Source organism: Hyperolius riggenbachi, chromosome 1 (assembly GCF_040937935.1).
Source record: "Hyperolius riggenbachi isolate aHypRig1 chromosome 1, aHypRig1.pri, whole genome shotgun sequence".
Taxonomy (NCBI): Eukaryota; Metazoa; Chordata; class Amphibia; order Anura; family Hyperoliidae; genus Hyperolius; species Hyperolius riggenbachi.
The window spans coordinates 106,512,881-106,533,142 of record NC_090646.1 but is presented as its reverse complement, the minus strand read 5'-3'; the positions used below and the strand labels follow the sequence as shown (position 1 = coordinate 106,533,142).

At 46.2% G+C, this 20,262-nt stretch overlaps 1 protein-coding gene across 1 annotated transcript in view; it reads right to left on the bottom strand.

Annotated features, from left to right (window-relative positions):
• SLIT2 (slit guidance ligand 2) overlaps window positions 1-20,262 on the bottom strand; it is a 530,767-nt gene that overhangs the window by 464,547 nt on the left and 45,958 nt on the right. The gene's annotated exons all lie outside the window — the stretch shown is intronic.

The window sequence follows — 20,262 nt, the reverse complement described above, 5'->3', positions numbered from 1 at the left end:
GCAGTGGACAGGTAAAGTATTTTAACCATTTCAGCCTGTATTTTTCATCTTATGGAGGAGAGGAATTTTCCCCTTTCAGCGCTCATCCCTTTCATTCCCCAATAACTTTATCACTACTTATCACAAATAAATGATCTATACCTTGTTTTTTCAGCCACCAATTAGGCTTTCTTTGGGTTATGTTAAAAATTATTTTATTCTAAATGCACTTTGACAGGAATAATACAAAAAAATGAAAAAAAATATCATTATTTCTCAGTTTGCAGCCATTATAGTTTAAAAGTAATACATGCTGCCGTAATTAAAATCCACACATTTTATTTGCCAATTTGTCCCGGTTATTGCAACGTTAAAATTATATCCCTAGTATAATGTATGGTGACAATATTTTATTTAGAAATAAAGGTGCATTTTTTTCAGTTTTACATCCATCACTATTTTTGAGCCCATTATTTAATAATAAGACGCCCTCTTGACATAGATATTTTCCCCCCCCTATAGTAAGTAGGTGTATATTACTATTTGGCCACAAGATGTCCCCGCTGAGCAAAATTCTATGTAGCGTACAATTACGCTACATAGGATACAATGTTTGGTTAAATTGTAACAAGTGGAAGTGACGTAGGCTTCCATCGGAAGCCTCCGATCACATCGGCAGCGGGGAGATTATGGATGGAAACATTGTTTCCATTCATAAATTTAACGATCGGGCGGCGGAAACGACAGCGGGAGATTTACAGAATAAACACTATTTTTTAACAAAAACAGTGTTTAATCTCAGCGGACATGCTCGGATTGGCACAGGGGACTTTTGTCCCCTGCAGCCAATCCTCCCTGCTAGCAGCAGCAGCGCGATCGCGGGCATCTTCCCGCAGGATCGCTTGCAGACCCCCCAAACTGCAAGGACATGACTAGCGCGTCCCTACCGCTCTAGCTCCTGCCGCTGCGGACGTGAAGCTCATGTCCGCGCAGCTAAGATGGTTAATGTATGGAGACCGGGTGGGCACATATAACATTTGGGGGGAGGGGAGCCGGGCAGGCGCGGTGGCATCACGAGGCCAATTCCCAAAAGATTTTATGAGATCTGATCAGAGAGATATCGGTTTCTCAAGGCATGTACCCAAGACACGACTTTTCATGCGATTTCTCCCGTGACCGGTGATTTTTTTTTTGCGCAATGTGCGATCATTTCCATGATTCGTGACGTGGGTACATGTGCGCGATTACACAATGTTTTGCGCGGATTGGTTCTTTAAGATCCCCGATGATTTCTGCACAAAGTGCCTCGCTTGTTTGAACTCTCATTTGCGCCCGTCGTGTACCATCATGTTCCCCCAGTAGGAAGATGGATCAGGGAACACTCGTTCTTCGGGTTGCATCACCGAAGATTCCCTGATCCAACTCCTGGTGAATGTGACCTGGTTAGTCGATCTGCTCATATGCCTATGGAGGAGGCAGGGAGTAGAGAAATCTATACTGTGCTCTAAGAAAAACAAACAGGAGCGATCAAGTGTGACAATCATATATTGCTAATTAATCCTGACCCCAAGCATGACTGCTCAGGGGGCATCTGAAGACATCAGTGTCCAGAGGTCTATAATCATTTACTGACTGATCCTTAGGTAACCAGCAAGGTCAGGCAATGACTACAATGACCATCTTACATCTCTGGGTACCTTAAAGATTAAAACGAGCCATACACTATGTGACAATTACGTAAGCTACATACACACTGAAAGATAGATCATGTGAATCACCCAAGAAACGGTTGTTTCCTGATTCGTCTTTCACAATATTTACATGATATGATGTGTACAAAGTGATGGTCGATCTGATGGTTTAATGATGAGGAATGTATGACAAGTGCCATAGACATTACAAACACATTGTTTAACCACCCTAGCGTTCTGGACGAGCTGAGCTCGTCCAAGAAAAAGTTGCTGCTAGTGTTTCGGGCGAGCTCAGCTCGTCCAGCACTTTCCCCACTCACCGCTGTGCAGCGCGTGATTTCGGCCGCCTTCTCTGTGCTGCTGCGGCTGCTGCGGGGCTCCCTCTCCCTCCTGCTGGGCTCTGATTGCCGGTCCCAGGCTCCCCCGATCCTCCGGTCCCAGGCTCCCCCGATCCTCCGGTCCCCGCTCCCCTCTTCCCCGGAGATCCGGCAGTCAGGGAAGATGGCGTAGCCCAGCCACTTCCTCTGACGCCGGCTCCTGCGCCCCCTAGTGTCCGTCGCGGCGACAGCATCATTAGATTACATAGGGAAACAAACTATGTAATCCAATCATGCTACTGTAATTCAAAAGTTGTTTGCACAAACACAAACACCTGTCAGCTCTCAATAAAAGCCCTGAACCGTTACTGCCTCTCCCTCTTTCAGAGTCCCCAGCATCCAGTGTTAGTCTGTTGTCAGCTATCATCTGTGATTTCTGTGCGATTTCTGTGCGATTACTGCTTTTTTCCAGCCTTAGCTTCGTTCATATTACTGTCAGATTGCGTATTGCTTTCCGTCTTTTTCAAGACGCTGTGATCCCTGTGCGTTTGCTTTTGCTGTTTTTTTTTTGTCGCTGCCCGTGACCCCGTACCCTGCTTGGGGTCATGGCCTCGTCCTCCCGGAGGCGTGTGCGTGACGAGGAGTTGCTGAATGTCCTCGAGGCAAGCGACAGCGAAGACGAGCTCCTAGAGGAATCGACAGACAGCGAGGTTCCCGGTAACCTGTCTTCGGAGACGGAGACCAGTGATGAGGAAGCCGAGGAGCCAGTGACGGTCGCACGCACCTGGTGTGAGCTGGGGAGCCCCACTCAAGCTCCGCCACCCAGGTTCCCCTTCACAGGGGCACCCGGGCAGAAGATCGCGTGCGACGAGAGTCCGCTGTCCTTTCTGGAGCTCTTCCTGACTGATGACGTCATCCGCAAGATCGTTGAGGAGACGAATCGCTATGCAGCGCAACATCAGCAGGAATCTTCTCTACCCAGGTTCTCGCGGAGCAGGAAGTGGGAACCTGTGACCAGCAACGACATCTGGGTGTTCCTGGGGCTCGTCATCCTCCAGGGAGTTGTTGGTAAGCCGCTGCAGAAGTGGTACTGGACCACTAATAAGATCCTCAGTACGCCCTTCTTTGGATCTGTTATGTCCGAGCCACGGTACACCCTCATCATGAAGTATTTGCACTTCGGAAACAACGAGGAGTTTGATGAGGCCACCCATCCCGCACCCAAGCTGAAAAAAATTTGGGACATATACCAGATGATTGTTGCGAACTTCAAGGCTATTCATGTTCCAGATCGCGACATCACGGTTGACGAAAGCCTCATGGCATATAAGGGGAGACTGAGCTGGGTGCAATTTATTGCATCAAAAAGGGCACGCTTTGGGGTGAAGTCGTTTATGCTCTGTGAGGCCAAGTCCGGGTACATCTGGAACTCTGTAATTTACACGGGCAAAGGCACCAAATTTGCCCCTCAGTTCAGCCAGTTTGGGTGTGCCACTTCCTCTGTCCTAACCCTAATTGAGCCATTGCTGGATCAGGGGTACTGCCTGACGACAGACAATTTCTACAGCTCCCCTGAACTTTTTGATTACCTGGTCCAGCATAAAACCGATGCCTATGGTACCTTGAGGGCTAACCGTCGCAATCTGCCGCCGGCCTTTTCTGCCAGGAAGCTGAAAAAGGGGGAGGTCGTTGCCTGGCAGAAAGGCAAAATGATGGCTCTAAGGTGGAAGGACAAACGTGATGTATGTGTCCTCAGCACTATTCATAATGCCAAGACTGTCCGCACCACCAACAGGAGTAAACAGGAGGTGGATAAACCCAAAGCCATACTGGATTACAACAACACTATGGGGGGTGTGGACAGGGCTGATGGAGCCATGACCTTCTATCCGGCTGTCCGCAAGCAGCAGCGGAAATATTATAAAAAAAAATTCCGCCACTTACTTGAGCAGTGCTTGTGGAATGGCTATGTGCTATACAAGAAAAGCTGTGTAAGGCCTGTACCCCACCATGACTTTGTCTGGCAGCTGACGGAAGCAATCTGCATGAAGTACCCCCCCCCAGAGTCAACATCTAGACCGGGGCGCAGGGCATCATATGTCGTGAATCCGGCACGGCTTTCAGGGAGACACTTTGTGGAGTACTTGCCACCGACCCCACAGAAAGCAAACCCTACAAGAAGGTGCGTTGTTTGCTGCAATAAGAAGGACAAGGATGGCAAAAAGATGCGGAAGGAGACCCGCACTTATTGCCCAGATTGTGACGTGGCACTTTGCGCATTACCATGCTTCAAGATCTACCACACTAAAGAAGTGTTCTAAAGTACACTTGTACCCTGTATAATTTTGTTTCTGCCTTCATTTATTTATTTCTGCATTGATTTATTTATTTCTGCATTTTCTTTATATTTCTGCATTGAGGAAAAATGCAAGGTATTTCCGTTTGTCATTAATAAATTTTATTTTATTTTTGACAAGAATTAGTGTTTGACACTTTTATTATACTCAGAATGTATACTAAACTCTTGCTTGGCTCATTTTGGTAAGTTACAGGAAAAAAGGTGCTGAAAATTAAATGTACCGCTTTTTGCACAGAAATCCTTGGAAATCAGAACGCCGAGGTGGTTAATAATTGTCCATAGCTCTGTACACACTGCTGACTATGAACGATTATCTGCTGATGTCATCTGTCATCAGGGCCGGGCCGAGGCATAGGCTGGAGAGGCTCCAGCCTCAGGGCGCAGTGTAGGAGGGGGCGCAAAATTCATTCAGCTGTCATTCCTAATTTTGTATGAAGCAGAAAGAAATAAGAAAAGGGGATACATAGCAGTGACTGCAAGCCAGATAACTAGATATTAAAGAGACTCTGTAACAACAAAAACCTCCCCTGGGGGGTACTCACCTCGGGTGGGGGAAGCCTCCGGATCCTAATGAGGCTTCCCACGCCGTCCTCTGTCCCACGGGGGTCTCGCTGCAGCCCTCCGAACAGCCGGCAACAGAGCCGACTGTAGCTTCAATATTTACCTTTGCTGGCTCCAGCGGGGGCGCTGTGGCTGCTTTCGGCACGGAAATAGACGGAAATACCCGATCTCCGTCGGGTCCGCTCTACTGCGCAGGCGCCGGAAACTTGCGCCTGCGCGGTAGAGCAGACCCGACGGCGATCGGGTATTTCCGCCTACTTCGGAGCCGACAGCCGTCAGAGCGCCTGCGCAGGAGCCAGGAAGGTAAATATTACGTCACTGCTGCACGGAGGGCTGCAGCAAGACCCCTGACGGATGGAGGACGGCGTGGGAAGCCTCATTAGGATCCAGAGGCTTCCCCCACCCGAGGTGAGTACCCCCCAGGGGACGTTTTGTCATTACAGTTCCTCTTTAAGGGGTTGGGGAGGTTGTGGGCCCTGTGGCCCTCTTAGTCTAATAGCAATGAGTGTGTGACGGCTGGGGTAGAAGGGATGGAGGGGCGCACTTTGGTGTCTCAGCCTTGGGTGCTGGAGGACCTTGTCCCTGCTCTGTCTGTCATGACGGTTGTTTAACCTCCTTAGCGGTAACCCCGTGTGTGACACGGGGTAAGCCGCCGGAGGGTGCCGCTCAGGCCCTGCTGGGCCGATTTACTTAATTTTTTTTTTGCTGGACGCAGCTAGCACTTTGCTAGCTGCGCCAGCACCCCGATCGCCGCCGCCGCGCGCCCGATCGCCGCTATCCGGTGCGGCGCGCGCCCCCCCCCCCCCCCCAGACCCCGAGCGCTGCCTGGCCAATCAGTGCCAGGCAGCGCCGAGGGGTGGATCGGGTCTCCCAATGACGTCCCGACGTCGCTGACATCGGTGACGTCATTCCGCCCCGTCGCCATGGCGACGGGGGAAGCCCTCCAGGAAATCCCGTTCTTTGAACGGGATTTCCTGATCGCCTATCGCCGGAGGCGATCGGCGGGGCTGGGGGAATGCCGCTGAGCAGCGGCTATCATGTAGCGAGCCCTCGGCTCGCTACATGATTTAAAAAAAAAATAATTAAAAAAAAACTGCTGCGCTGTCCCCTGGCGGTATTTTTCATACCGCCAAGGGGGTTAAAAGGCACAAGAATCGACATAGATCTTTCATCCAAACTTGTCGTTTGCTAATTTTTTTCCCTATGATATCAAAACGTTGTGTTGTTTGTCGTTCGTTTGGTTCAATTTTTTATCCCCTGTGTATGAGGCTTAAGTCAAGTGAATAATAGCTATATCCTTCCTCAAAGTGACTAAGATCTGATGAGATATCACTTGCTGCCAGTGCTTGCTTTGTACAGATCCAGTATCACACAACTCTCCTCCCAATGCCCTCCCCTTTCCCACACTTTTACTACCTCAATCCCTGTCTCTCTCAGGTACCACACTTCCTGTCCCTCTGAGGTACCACACTTTCTGTCCCTCTCGGGCCAAAAAAAAAGCAATAGAGAGCATCTCCCAGGGACACAGACAGCAATAATAGTGTGTCCAAGGCTGTAACCCTGAGTCTTAAAGGGATACTGTAGGGGGGGGACGGGGGAAAATGAGTTGAAATCACCCGGGGCTTCTAATGGTCCCCCACAGACATCCTGTGCCCGCGCAGCCACTCACCAATGCACCGGCCCAGCCTCTGGTTCACTTCTGGAATTTCAGACTTTAAAGTCTTAAAACCACTGCGCCTGAGTTGCCGTGTCCTTGCTTCCCCTGATGTCACCAGGAGCGCACAACGCAGGCACAGACCATACCGGGCCTGCCCAGTACGCTCCTGGTGCCATCAGCGGGAGTGAGGACACGGCAACGCAGGTGCAGTGGTTTTCAGACTTTAAAGTAGGAGGCCGGAGCATTGGTGAGTGGCTGCGCGGGCACAGGATGTCTGCGGGGGACCATTAGAAGCCCTGGGTAACTTCAACTCATTTTCCCCTGACCCCCCTACAGTGTCCCTTTAAGTTTTAGGCATAATTCAGTTGAACACAGAGAAACCTAATACCTTCTAACCTTTGGAGCCAAGAAAAAGGGATACTAAGCCTCACCCCTGCCACACCTTTAGCTAGGTGCCACATTTACATGTGACATGCCTTCTAAAAAGCTGCCCTGGTATCTAGTGGTTTTCCCGCTCCCCCAATAAAGTTCGCTGGTGGATTAGTGGTTTCTCCTCCTCCTTCCCCCAATAAAGCTTCCATGGTAGTTTAGATGTTTCCCCCCTTCCTCCTCCCAATAAAGCTTCCCCGGTGGTCTAGTAGTTTCCCCCTGCCCCCCATAAACCTTCCCAGTTGGTATAGAGGTCCCCTATAAAGATTCCCTGGTGGTCTAGTGGTTTTCCCCTCCCCAATAAGGGTACACTGGTGGTCTAACCCCTTATCTCACCTGAAGACATGTTAGTAGCCCCTGTCCTGTCCCCCCAGCACATATAGTCCAGCAATGTCCAACCGCCTCAGCTCTTACCCTAGTGGCGGCTTTTCCTCCTCCATTGCATGTGACATGAGGAGATGGAGATGCCGGGTACTAATGTTGGGCGAACACCTGGATGTTCGGGTTCGCGAACGTTCGCCGAACATGGCCGCGATGTTCGGGGGTGTTCGCGCCGAACTCCGAACATAATGGAAGTCAATGGGGACCCGAACTTTCGTGCTTTGTAAAGCCTCCTTACATGCTACATACCCCAAATTTACAGGGTATGTGCACCTTGGGTGTGGGTACAAGAGGAAAAAAAAAATAGCAAAAAGAGCTTATAGTTTTTGAGAAAATCGATTTTAAAGTTTCAAAGTGAAAACTGTCTTTTAAATGCGGGAAATGTCTGTTTTCTTTGCACAGGTAGCATGCATTTTGACGCCATGCAGTCATAAATGTAATAAAGATAAGAGGTTCCATAAACAGGGACCGGCAACGCTAACCCAGCAGCAGCACATGTGATGGAACAGGAGGAGGCGCAGGAGGAGAAGGCCACGCTTTGAGACACAACAACCCAGGCCTTGCATGAGGACAAGAAGCGTGCGGATAGCATGCATTTTGCCACCATGCAGTCATAAATGTAATAAAGATAAGAGGTTCCATAAACAGGGACCGGCAACGCTAACCCAGCAGCAGCACACGTGATGGAACAGGAGGAGGCGCAGGAGGAGAAGGCCACGCTTTGAGACACAACAACCCAGGCCTTGCATGAGGACAAGAAGCGTGCGGATAGCATGCATTTTGCCGCCATGCAGTCATAAATGTAATAAAGATAAGAGGTTCCATAAACAGGGACCGGCAACGCTAATCCAGCAGCAGCACACGTGATGGAACAGGAGGAGGCGCAGGAGGAGAAGGCCACGCTTTGAGACACAACAACCCAGGCCTTGCATGAGGACAAGAAGCGTGCGGATAGCATGCATTTTGCCGCCATGCAGTCATAAATGTAATAAAGATAAGAGGTTACATAAACAGGGACCGGCAACGCTAACCCAGCAGCAGCACACGTGATGGAACAGGAGGAGGCGCAGGAGGAGAAGGCCACGCTTTGAGACACAACAACCCAGGCCTTGCATGAGGACAAGAAGTGTGCGGATAGCATGCATTTTTCCGCCATGCAGTCATAAATGTAATAAAGATAAGAGGTTCCATAAACAGGGACCGGCAACGCTAACAGGGTGAGCGGTGTACTACTGTTCCCAGCAGACACACAGAGTGGCAGTAAACACAATGCTATATAGTGTGGGTGAGCGGTGTACTTCTATTCCCAGCAGCGACACAGAGCACAATGCTATACTGGGTGAGCTGTGTACTACTGTTCCCAGCAGACACACAGAGTGGCAGTAAACACAATGCTATATAGTGTGGGTGAGCGGTGTACTACTATTCCCAGAAGCGACACAGAGCACAATGCTATACAGGGTGAGCGGTGTACTACTGTTCCCAGCAGACACACAGAGTGGCAGTAAACACAATGCTATATAGTGTGGGTGAGCGGTGTACTACTATTCCCAGCAGCGTCACAATGACCGGGGGACCCTGAATAGCCTGGCTGGAGAGAGAACTACCCTGCCTGCCTACCCAAAGCTAAACCCACAGACAAATGGCGGAGAAATGACGTGGATCGGGTATTTATTTACCCGAACCACGTGACCCGTTCGGCCAATCAGAGCGCGTTCGGGTCCGAACCACGTGACCCGTTCGGCCAATCACAGCGCTAGCCCAACGTTCGGGTAACGTTCGGCCATGCGCTCTTAGTTCGGCCATATGGCCGAACAGTTTGGCCGAACACCATCAGGTGTTCGGCCGAACTCGAACATCACCCGAACAGGGTGATGTTCTGCAGAACCCGAACAGTGGCGAACACTGTTCGCCCAACACTACCGGGCACTAGGGGGAGAGCTGAGTGGTGACAGGAGATTGGACATCGCTGGGCCGGTGAAGTAGAGGAGATAACAGCATGGCATTTGCACGCAAAGGATGGAGGCACAGGAGCACAGGACAGGAGAGGGTCACAGAGGGGGCTGCACAGGACACAATTCCACACCTCCCAACCCAGAACAGTCCTGGGCAAATCAGTACGGTTGGGAGGTATGTGAAGAGAGTTAAACAGCTTTTTCCTCACAGAGAGTTTTAGTGGATATGTCCCGTAACCTCTCCTTGTGAGATAGCCAGTGGCGTGGCTAAGGAGCTGTGGGCCCCGATGCAAGTTTTACAATGGGCCCCCCCCCCAAGCACTCTATACATAACAATTGATACGGCGCATCACAACCTGTCAATGGCAACTACAGTGTCAGAGGTGCAAGAAGGGAATGGGGAACAGTGTGTTATTGATTACCACTATTCAAAGCATCTATACAAGTGATTATTATGAGCACAGGACCAATAGAGAGATAATACTGTAGTTGAGGGAGGGCCCTTCAGGGCCCCTCTGGCCCAAGGGCGCTGATGTAGTCGCAACCTCTGCAACCCCTATTGCTACGCCCCTGGAGATGGCCAAATGTGGAGCGCAGTGCGTATGTCTTTGTGGAAAAGGAAATCATCTGTAATTGACTCCCAACATGCTGCGAGAATCCTGCAAGCACTATGAGTTTCAGAAGCTGTGAAAACCTATGTATTCATACAGGGATATTATAATTCGAGACATTAAATACACTGTAGGATTTTCTGTCTAGCCAACATTCATATCCAATATTCGGTGAGAGTCTCAAAATCTAAAAGTTGCTGCCTGAAAGAGTACTGTGCTTATTTGATATAGAAAAATATAGAATCCTATAGAAACCTTGCAATCAACGTTTGATTCGAATACTGATCAGATTTAGGGCCCATTCACACTTGCAAATCGCAAAACGCTAGCGTTTTGCTCTGGCGATTTTTGGCGAATCACTCTTGGGGCGATTTTCTGCAATCGCGATTAGCGCTTCTATAGCAGTAAACGCGATCGCCGGGAAATCGCCTGAAAATGGTGCAGGATACAAATTTGCGTTCGCCGATTTGCGTTAATCGCCGGCGATTAATGCAAATCGCCCAAGTTAGAACGGGACCATAAGCTATTATTGCAGTAGCGCTTTAAAAAGAGCTTGCGCTTGAGCATTTTGCCGAAATCGCCGGCAAAACGCTCAGATGTGAACGGGGCCTTAAACTGTTAACAGAGGATTAAGGAAAGAGGATTGGGGCAGCACTGTGGCGTAGTGGTTAGCGCTCTCGCCTTGCAGCTCTGGGTCCCCGGTTCAAATCCCAGCCAGTTCTACATCTGCACGGAGTTTATATGTTCTCCCTGTGTCTGCGTGCGTTTCCTCCGGGCACTCCGGTTTCCTCCCATATGCCAAAAGCATACAGATAAGTTAATTGGCCCTAGACTATAATACATGCACTACACAATACATACATAGACATATGATTATGGTAGGGACTAGATTGTGAGCTTCTCTGAGGAACAGTTAGTGACAAGACAATATACTCCGTACAGTGCTGTATGTCAGCGCTATATAAATACTAAAATAAATAAATCAATAAAAGAGGATGCAGGGATGAAAGGATTCACAGCTCTGTACTACATTAGGGTAAGTAACACAGTTTATGCGCACTTTTCTGCGCACAGCAAAACATGCCCTGCTGCACTGGCCATTAGAGGCAATGTTAATTGGTGTTCTGATTTTGCATTTTCCTCCACAATTTTAAACTTGGACAGCTTTCTGTTTTTATCCGCATGACAAGCACAAAAACACAATTGTGAAAGTAGAATAATGGAATCCCAGGAATCGCGTTAGAAAAAGCACTGTCAAGGGTGTTCCCTGCCTTAAAGTGGACCTGAACTCTTGCACAGGACAGAAGGAAAACAGAGAGAAATGCTCCATGTATGTATTTAGAGAGTTTAGCCTGTCTAATTCCACCTCCTCTGTAACTAAGCACAACTGTAATTTGATCTCTCATCTGTGTCAGCTGGCTGGCTCGGCCGATCAGCTAATTTTGTAAAAACACTATATTAACCCTATGTTAACACTATATTTGCTTCCATGAAAGCAGGAAGTAGACACACTGCATATTTATTGCAGGATTTGTATCAGCTGTAACAAATAAATGTTTTTGTTTAAATGTTATTATGCTGATGCTTATCTTTTAGAGTAGAGAGGAAGTACTGAGTTCCGGTCCGATTTAACAGTACAAAGCTAGCGGTAGTGTTTTTTCAATCTGTTGAAATCTGATCAATAGCGAGAGGTGCAAAGCAGTAAACCATGTAAATGATCAATAGCAGAGAAATAACATTTATCTGTTTGAGTAAAAATCACATACTTTACTCCCATCTTAAGTTCTACCTCGCAAATGCTACTGATGTGACCATTTATCCATTGTATAGACAGAGCAACACTATACTTTTAAATGTGCTTACCGTATATTTTCAACACATATACTGCATTTCAGTGCTGTTTAACTGAGATCAGGGTATTGTATTAATGAGTGCAAGCCTGCCTCCCCCTCCATTGTCTGACCTGCACTGGCCCTTGTCCCTCCACTCAACCTCATCCTCTACCCTTTGACTAACCCAAACAACAGTTGAATCCTGTGTGTAGCCACTTTTCCCCCCAACAACTTGAACTGTAACTTTGCACCTCAACTGAACTCCACCAACTGCCTAACCCCAACCATAACCCTCTATCTATTCTCTGTAAATAGTGTCTAACCTTTCCCTACTTCATGATCTACTATAAACCTTAACCCAACCCCATTTCTTCCCCTGCTTTCATCTAACCCACATCTAAACTGAGTAGTACTATATATTAGCCACCCCTAACCTTAACCCACCTCACTTGATACAGTGGGATGCGAAAGTTTGGGCAACCTTGTTAATCATCATGATTTTCCTGTAAAATTCGTTGGTTGTTACGATAAAAAAATGTCAGTTGAAAATATCATATAGAAGACACACTATATTTGAGAAGTAAAACTTTATTGAATTTTATTGGATTTACAGAAAGTGCACAATAATTGTTTAAATAAAATTAGGCATGTGGATACATTTGAGCACTGTTGTCATTTTATTGATTCCAAAGCCTTTAGAACTAATTATTGGAACTCAAATTGGCATGGAAAGCTCAGTGACCCCTGATCTGCGTACACAGGTGAATCCAATTATGAGAAAGAGTATTTAAGGGGGTCAATTGTAAGTTTCCCTCCTCTTTTAATTTTCTCTGAAGAGTAGCAACATGGGGGTCTCAAAACAACTCTCAAATGACCTGAACACAAAGATTGTTCACCATCAGGGTTTAGGGGAAGGATACAGAAAGCTGTCTCAGAGATTTCACCTGTCTGTTTCCACAGTTAGGAACATATTGAGGAAATGGAAGACCACAGGCTCAGTTCAAGTTAAGGCTCAAAGTGGCAGACCAAGAAAAATCTCGGATAAACAGAAGCAATGAATGGTGAGAACAGTCAGAATCAACCCACAGACCTGCACCAAAGACCTACCACATCATCTTGCTGCAGATGGAGTCACTGTGCATCGTTCAACCATTTGGCACACTTTACACAAAGAAATGCTGTATGCGAGAGTGATGCAGAGGAAGTCTTTTCTCCGCCCACAGCACAAACCGAGACGCTTTAGGTATGCTAAAGCACATTTAGATAAGCCAGCTTCATTTTGGAATAAGGTTCTGTGGATGTGAAACTCAAATTGAGTTATTTGGGCATAACAAGGGGCGTTATGCATAGAGGAAAAATAACACAGCATTCCAAGAAAAATACCTGCTACCTACAGTAAAATATGGTGGTGGTTCCATTATGCTGTGGGGCTGTGTGGCCAGTGCAGGAACTGGGAATCTTGTCAAAGTTGAGGGACACATGGATTCCACTCAGTATCAGCAGATTCTGAAGACCAATGTCCAGGAATCAGTGACAAATCTGAAGCTGCGCGGGGGCTGGATCTTTCAACAAGGCAACGACCCTAAACACTGCTCAAAACCCACTAAGGCATTCATGCAGAGGAACAAGTACAACGTTCTGGAATGGCCAGCTCAGTCCCCAGACCTGAATATAATTGAAAATCTGTGGTGTGAGTTAAAGACAACTGTCCATGCTCGGAAGCCATCAAACCTGAATGAACTAGAGAGGTTTTGTAAAGAGGAATGGTCCAAAATACCTTCACATATGTAGAAAGGGCTATAAAGATGAAGGATACAAAAAATTCAGGCAGGAACTTTTCAATGCAAAAAATATCAAAAACTTTATTGACACAAACATAGAAAAAGGTAAAAAACTCTCTGTTAGAGGTTCCTTGTGGATGTTTCCAATACAGAATTTATAGTACAGACATCAGCTTTGTTGTAGACTTAATGCAAATTTTTTGAAAAAGGCAACGACACGCTCGTTTCGGGCACAAAAGGCCCTTCATCAGGCCAAGTTGCAGAAAGCACTGTCTACAAAAGAACACATAAACAAGTATATATTAATAACATTAATATAATGTATAAATTAATTCCAGCACCTCACAGAGGAATAACCCGAGAGTGAAAGTGGTGACACCGTGTGGACACCAGGTCCCATATCAATGGACCTCCACACTTGTCAAGAGGAAAGGAAAAAGGTGTCAATATCAGACAAAAAGACACAGGTAGCAATAGAGGAAAAAACAGGCATATCTAAAAGACCTTGCGGGCTAGTGAATATTAGTCCGCCGGCGCCATATATGCCATAGTATAGAGGTTGTAGAGAAAGCTACAGAGTATCAAATAGTGACAAGCCCAGAGGTCTGTAAATATCGACCTCGTCACTTTAAGGACATAGAGAAAAGCGATAAATCCAAAATAAATGTGTTTCAGCGAACCTGCTAGTCCTGTGGACAAAGCACAATTAGGACACCAAGGAAGCAAAGCATCTGAACCAACCAGATGTAGATTACACCTTTAATAAAACGGCATAAAGTAGCAGCAATGAGTACAAAATACCTTCAACCAGAATCCAGACTCATTGGAACCTACAGGAAGCGTTTAGAGGCTGTAATTTCTGCAAAATGAGGCTCTACTAAATATTGATTTCATTTCTTTTTTTTGTGGTGCCCAAATTTATGCATCTGCCTAATTTTGTTTAAACAATTATTGCACACTTTCTGTAAATGCAATAAACTTCATTTCACTTCTCAAGTATCACTGTGTGTGTCTCCTGTATGATATATTTAACTGACATTTTTTTTTATCGTAACAGCCAACGATTTACACAGGAAGATAATGACGATTAACAAGGTTGCCCAATCTTTCGCATCTCACTGTATATACTGCATACAACAGTTACTCACTGGTGTCAACTCTTGACAAATAAACAACATCTTAACCACTTTACCCCCACGCGTACGGATTTCTCCGCCCCTTTTTTCCCTCCTAAAAAACCAGGGACGGAGAAATCCGTACCTTCCGCGCTACCGCCGCGGTCCGCGCTCCCGCCGCTCGTGCGCGGCACGCCGCCGCCCGCTCGCCCGGAGATCAATGAATGGGAAAATCCATTCCCGTTCGTTGATCTAAGCCCCCGCAATGATCTGCTGCTTCTTTCAGAAACAGCGAGATCATTGTGAGTCTCCCGTCCTTCCGGACGCTTACAGGTCGCATGTAAACAAACACTCTGTGGCCATCTTGTGGCCAAATAGTAAACTACACCCTAAAAGCATTTTACATATACAAACATTACATTTACACAATAAATTAACTCATTACCTCCCACACTCCCCAATTTTTTTTTTATTTTTTTTTGTAATTAAAAAAAAAAAAATACAATAAAAAAAAACATAAATAGTTACCTTAGGGACTGAACTTTTTAAATATTTATGTCAAGAGGGTATAACACTGTTACTTTATAAACTGCGGGCTTGTAATTAGGGATGGATGCAAAACTGAAAAAAATGCACCTTTATTTCCAAATAAAATATTGTCGCCAAACATTGTGATAGGGACATAATTTGAATGTTTTTATAACCGGGACAAATGGGTTAATACATTTCATGGGTTTTAATTACAGTAGCATGCTTTATTTAAAAACTATAATGGCCGAAAACTGAAAAATAATAATTTTTTCCCACATTTTTTCCTATTTCCCCATTAAAACACATTTACAATAAAATAATTCTTGGCATAATGTCCCACCTAAAGAAAGCCTAATTGGTGGCGAAAAAAACAAGATATAGTTCATTTCATTGGGATAAGTAATAATAAAGTTATAGACGAATGAATGGAAGGCGCGCTGAAAGGTGAAAATTGCTCTGGTGGTCAGGCGGTAAAACCCCTCAGTGGTGAAGTGGTTAAACCACTAATTTTTATCTATCTTTATCATGTGTTGTTGACCAGCCAATCAAAGCTTTAATAAGATGGTCTTCATGGCTGATGTTACTGTGTTGTACAGAGATGACCGTTTAACAAAACAAAGGCAAGGGACATTTCTGCCTTCTGGTATTTTTTAGTTCCTGAATTTCGCCTACAGGCAAAATCATGTAATTAAACTGGCTCACCTACTAAAACAAAAGATATGAGAACAGGCAAGCAAAGTCAGGAACGCAGCACCCAATTGTGAACTACCCAATGACTTCAGATAATCATAGGCTGGATTACACTATTCATAGAGGATATTAAAACAAATCTCATTTATATTAACACTTCGCTTGTCTGTGCATTGAGGTGTATGTCATACAGTGAGTGGGCAGCAAATGCTACTGTCAATGCATGGGCTGGAGCAATTAGTGGCCTGGACAGGTTCTCTTCTCTAGCCCCACCAATCGGTCCTTGTCTCTACTGCCCATCATGACATCCTTCCCTGATCTGCTTTCATCAATGGTCAGCTTAGCTCATGTTTATAGGCATATTTACTGCAAAAAGAAATTAGGGAAGTCAGCGATTTCAGAAATTTCACAACTTGCATGACTGGCTTTTATCTCCTAAGACAAAGGTTATTTTCATTCCTCGCATTCTGACTAAAACACAAAATGCATAAAATGTGTTTGGATAGGATAAATGTCTCTTCCTGTGTTTGAAATTAATACATACTAGTAAACAGGACCGCTTTAAGGCACAAGCCATTTGTAGTGTGGCCCCTTTAAGTGGCTAGGTGGGGGAGGAGACTCAAGATGCAGTTGCAGAAGAAGACCTGTCCCCTGCACCAGCAGGTTAGAGGAAGAGTGGCACTGCCAGGAGTCAGCAGTAGACTAGACAGTGTTTCTCAACATTTTATTGGTATGTACCCCTTTTAAAGCCCTATACTCACCAAGTACCCCCTAGCAAAATAAACATTATCACAAGTACACCTTGACAAATATATATTTAATTGTAGTATGTGATAATTGGTTTTAAACAATGTCCAAGCATTTACTATTGCTTTAAATTAGCAAAAATACTAATTTGGTGTTGTTTAAAGAGAGACTGAAGCGAGAATAAATCTCGCTTCAGACCTCAGAGTTAGCAGGGGCATGTGTGCCCCTGCTAAAACGCCGCTATAGCGCGGCTTAACGGGGGTCCCTTCACCCCCAAATCCCCCTCAGTAATGCGGGGGAGCGCTTCCTGGTTGGGGCAGGGCTAACCGCCGCAGCCCTGCCCCACGCACGTCTGTCAGCGCGTATCTCCGCCTCTCCCCCGCCCCTCTCAGTCTTCCTTCACTGAGAGGGGCGGGGGAGAGGCGGCGACGCGTGGCTGATAGACGTGACTGGAGGCAGGGCTGCAGCCGGTAGCCCTGCCTCCAAGAGCGACCAAGCCTGCGACCAAGTGTCGCAGTGGGGGGTTTGGGGGTCAAGGGACCCCCGTTTAGCGGCGCTATTGCGGCGGTTTAGCAGGGGCACACGTGCCCCTGCTAACTATGAGCTCTGAAGCGAGATTTATTCTCGCTTCAGAGTCTCTTTAAATAAGATTTATCATTTTCTAAAACTCCAAATTTGTTCTTCTTGGTTAAGTATATCAAGCCCGAGTACCCCCTGGAACCATCAAAAGTACCCCCTGGGGTACGCGTACCACACGTTGAGAACCTAGGGTCTAGAGAGTGGAGCTTTACTCCTTTGTATGATCCAAAAGCCAGCCCACTGAACACCAATTATTGGCTGGGATTGATAGTGCCAGCTCATAGTACAGTTAATTATAGTTAGGATGATACAATAATTAGGGATTCTAGAAGGGTTTAGGGTAAAATTTTAGGTTAGGGTTACGTTTATGTGAAGATCTAGTAAGTGTTATTGTTTATTCAGTTAATGGGTGAAGGTCAAGTGAAAGGTTCACATTAGGCTTTTGGAGGCTTTTGTTAGGAAGGGACATAAGGTTAGTGGTGGATGAGGTAGAAGGAGGAATTCCAAGAAGATGAGACAAATGGCAGGGAATATGTTTAAGATTTGGGCAGGGTAGTCAGAGGACCTCATGAGCTAGATTAAACTCGGTAAGAGCTGCCAATACAGACTACCTCGGCCCAGAATGATGCATCTAACATCTGTACAACACCCACATGATGTTGCCTAAAGATCTGGCATAGAGGATCTTTGGTGACCTCCAGTGTCCGAGCAGCACTCGATCGCATTTTTCTCCCCACTCACCCCGCAAGCAGGAAGCCGCTCTGTCATGCACTGTTCATCAGCCATTGGCCTCCTTCCAGATGTATCACTAGCCTGCAGGCAAGTGGCAAGTCTGTACAGCACTCTGAACTGTCACCACCAGAGGGATCAATCCTGATCTCTACCGAGTGACCGTCCTCCGCAACAATGTACGAGGCTGTCAAATGGGTATTGGGTGATCACATCCCAGATAATATCCTGCACCCAATCTCATGCAATGTCCAGATATCAGGTGCTAAAATCATACACTGATAAGCCAAAACATTAAAACGACTTCCCTAATATTGGGCAGGTCTTCACTGGACCACCAGAACAGCCCTGACTCGCCAAAGCATGGACTTCACATCTTCTGAAGGTGTCCTATGGTATCTGGCACCAGGATGTTGGTAGCAGGTCTTTTAAGTACTGTGCCATCTAGAAATACAGAAGGAGTGTATGCGATCTGAAACAATTTTCAGGTATGTGTGTGAAAGTAAAATATACATGATCTAGAAGAAAATTAGATACATGAGACCAGGCCATTCTCTTCCATTGCTCTGTGGTCCAGTTATGATGCCCTCACGTCCATTGTACGCACTTTTGGTGGTGAACAGGAGGTCAATGCGCTAGGTGGTCTGGAACATTTCTTGCATGGGCAAGCATTATGTTTTTCAGTAATTTGAGCAAGGCTAGAGCAGCTTTTCTGTAGGATTAGACCAAATGTATTATCATTCCCTCCCCATGTGCATCAAAGCTCCTTTGGTGCCCTTAACCTTGTTGCAGGTTCACCAGTTGTCCTTCCTTGGATCAGTAATGGTAAGTGCTAACCATTCCATACCAGGTCCAGGAACACCAAACAAGATCTGGCATTATGGAAAATCTCTGACCCAGTTGCCTAGCCATCACAAGTATGCATTTGTCAAAGTTGTCTTGTCACTTAACTCAGAGGGGCTCACGATCAAATCCCTACCATAGACATATATCTATGTATGTATTGTTTAGTGTATGCATCGTAGTCTAGGGTAAATTTAGAGGTGAGGCAATTAACTAATCTGTATGTTTTTGGGATGTGTGAAGAAGCTAATATATCCCACCCTGTGGAAGGTCCCACTTTAATGTTGTGGCTGATCAGTGTATGACTGTATCAGGAAATCCACATTCTGTAGACCTATGTGTGATAATAACTTCTAATGCATGCTGTGGAGCAAAGCACAGAATTCAGACGCAGAAAAAGATAACAAAAGCTGCAGAAACCAGAAATGTCAAAGACTTTATGGATGGCAGATACAGAGCCGGATCATTCACAAGGCAACTTAGGCAGCTGCCAGGGGCCTGGAGAGAGGCAAGGGGCTTAGTTGCTGCTATCTCCCAACAAATGTAACCAAAAAAGTCAGGTGTCTATCAGGGATGGGCCAAAGTTGCTATCTTGCCTAGGCCCTCATTCCACCTTAAAGGACCATTACAGTGAAAAAAGTAAGCAGTTAAAATCTGGCATAACCAACAGGTTTTGGGCTAGTCCAACTTCTCGTGCAGGATTCTCAGGGTTTTCTTTGTTTTCAAAAGCATTTCCTGAATGGTAGTTTCTAAGTGAGTAGGGAGGCTGGCTTGTTTCTTACTATTTTGGCAGGTAAACTAACATTCAGGATATGCTTTTAAAAACAAAGAAAACCCTGAGAATCCTCCATGAAGAGATAGTGGACTAGTCCAAAACTTGTCGGTTCCGTCAGGTTTTAACTGCCTACTTTTTTGGGCTGGAGTGGTCCTTTAATCCGTCTCAGCCCAGAGGCAAATCTAACTGGTAGCTGTACATTTGACTTCCATCATTCAGAGATTAGGCTATCTTGGGTTAAGCAGAGCCGGAACAAGGTCCTCCAGCACCCAAGGCTGAGACACTAAAGTGCGCCCCTCCATCCCTCCCACCCCAGCCGCCACACACGGACTGCTATTGGACTAAGAGGAAACAGTTATCTGACTTGCAATCACTGCCATGTGTCCTCTTTTCTTATTTGTCTCTGCTTCAAACACAAAGGGGGAATGATAGCTGTGTGAGTTGTGCGCCCCCTCCTACACTGCACTCTGAGGCTGGAGCCTCTCTCCCCTCTGCCTCGGCCCGGCACTGGCCTTAAAGAAAACCTGTACTGAAAATTAAAAGTCAAAATAACCATACACAAGTCATACTTACCTGCTGTGTAGTCTGCTCCTCAATATCTTTCTCCTCTCCTGCGTCCTGTATGTCCACTGTGATCAATGGAATTCTCCGTCCTCCATTTTGAAAATGGCCATTACCCCATAACAGCTTCCTGGTCAGC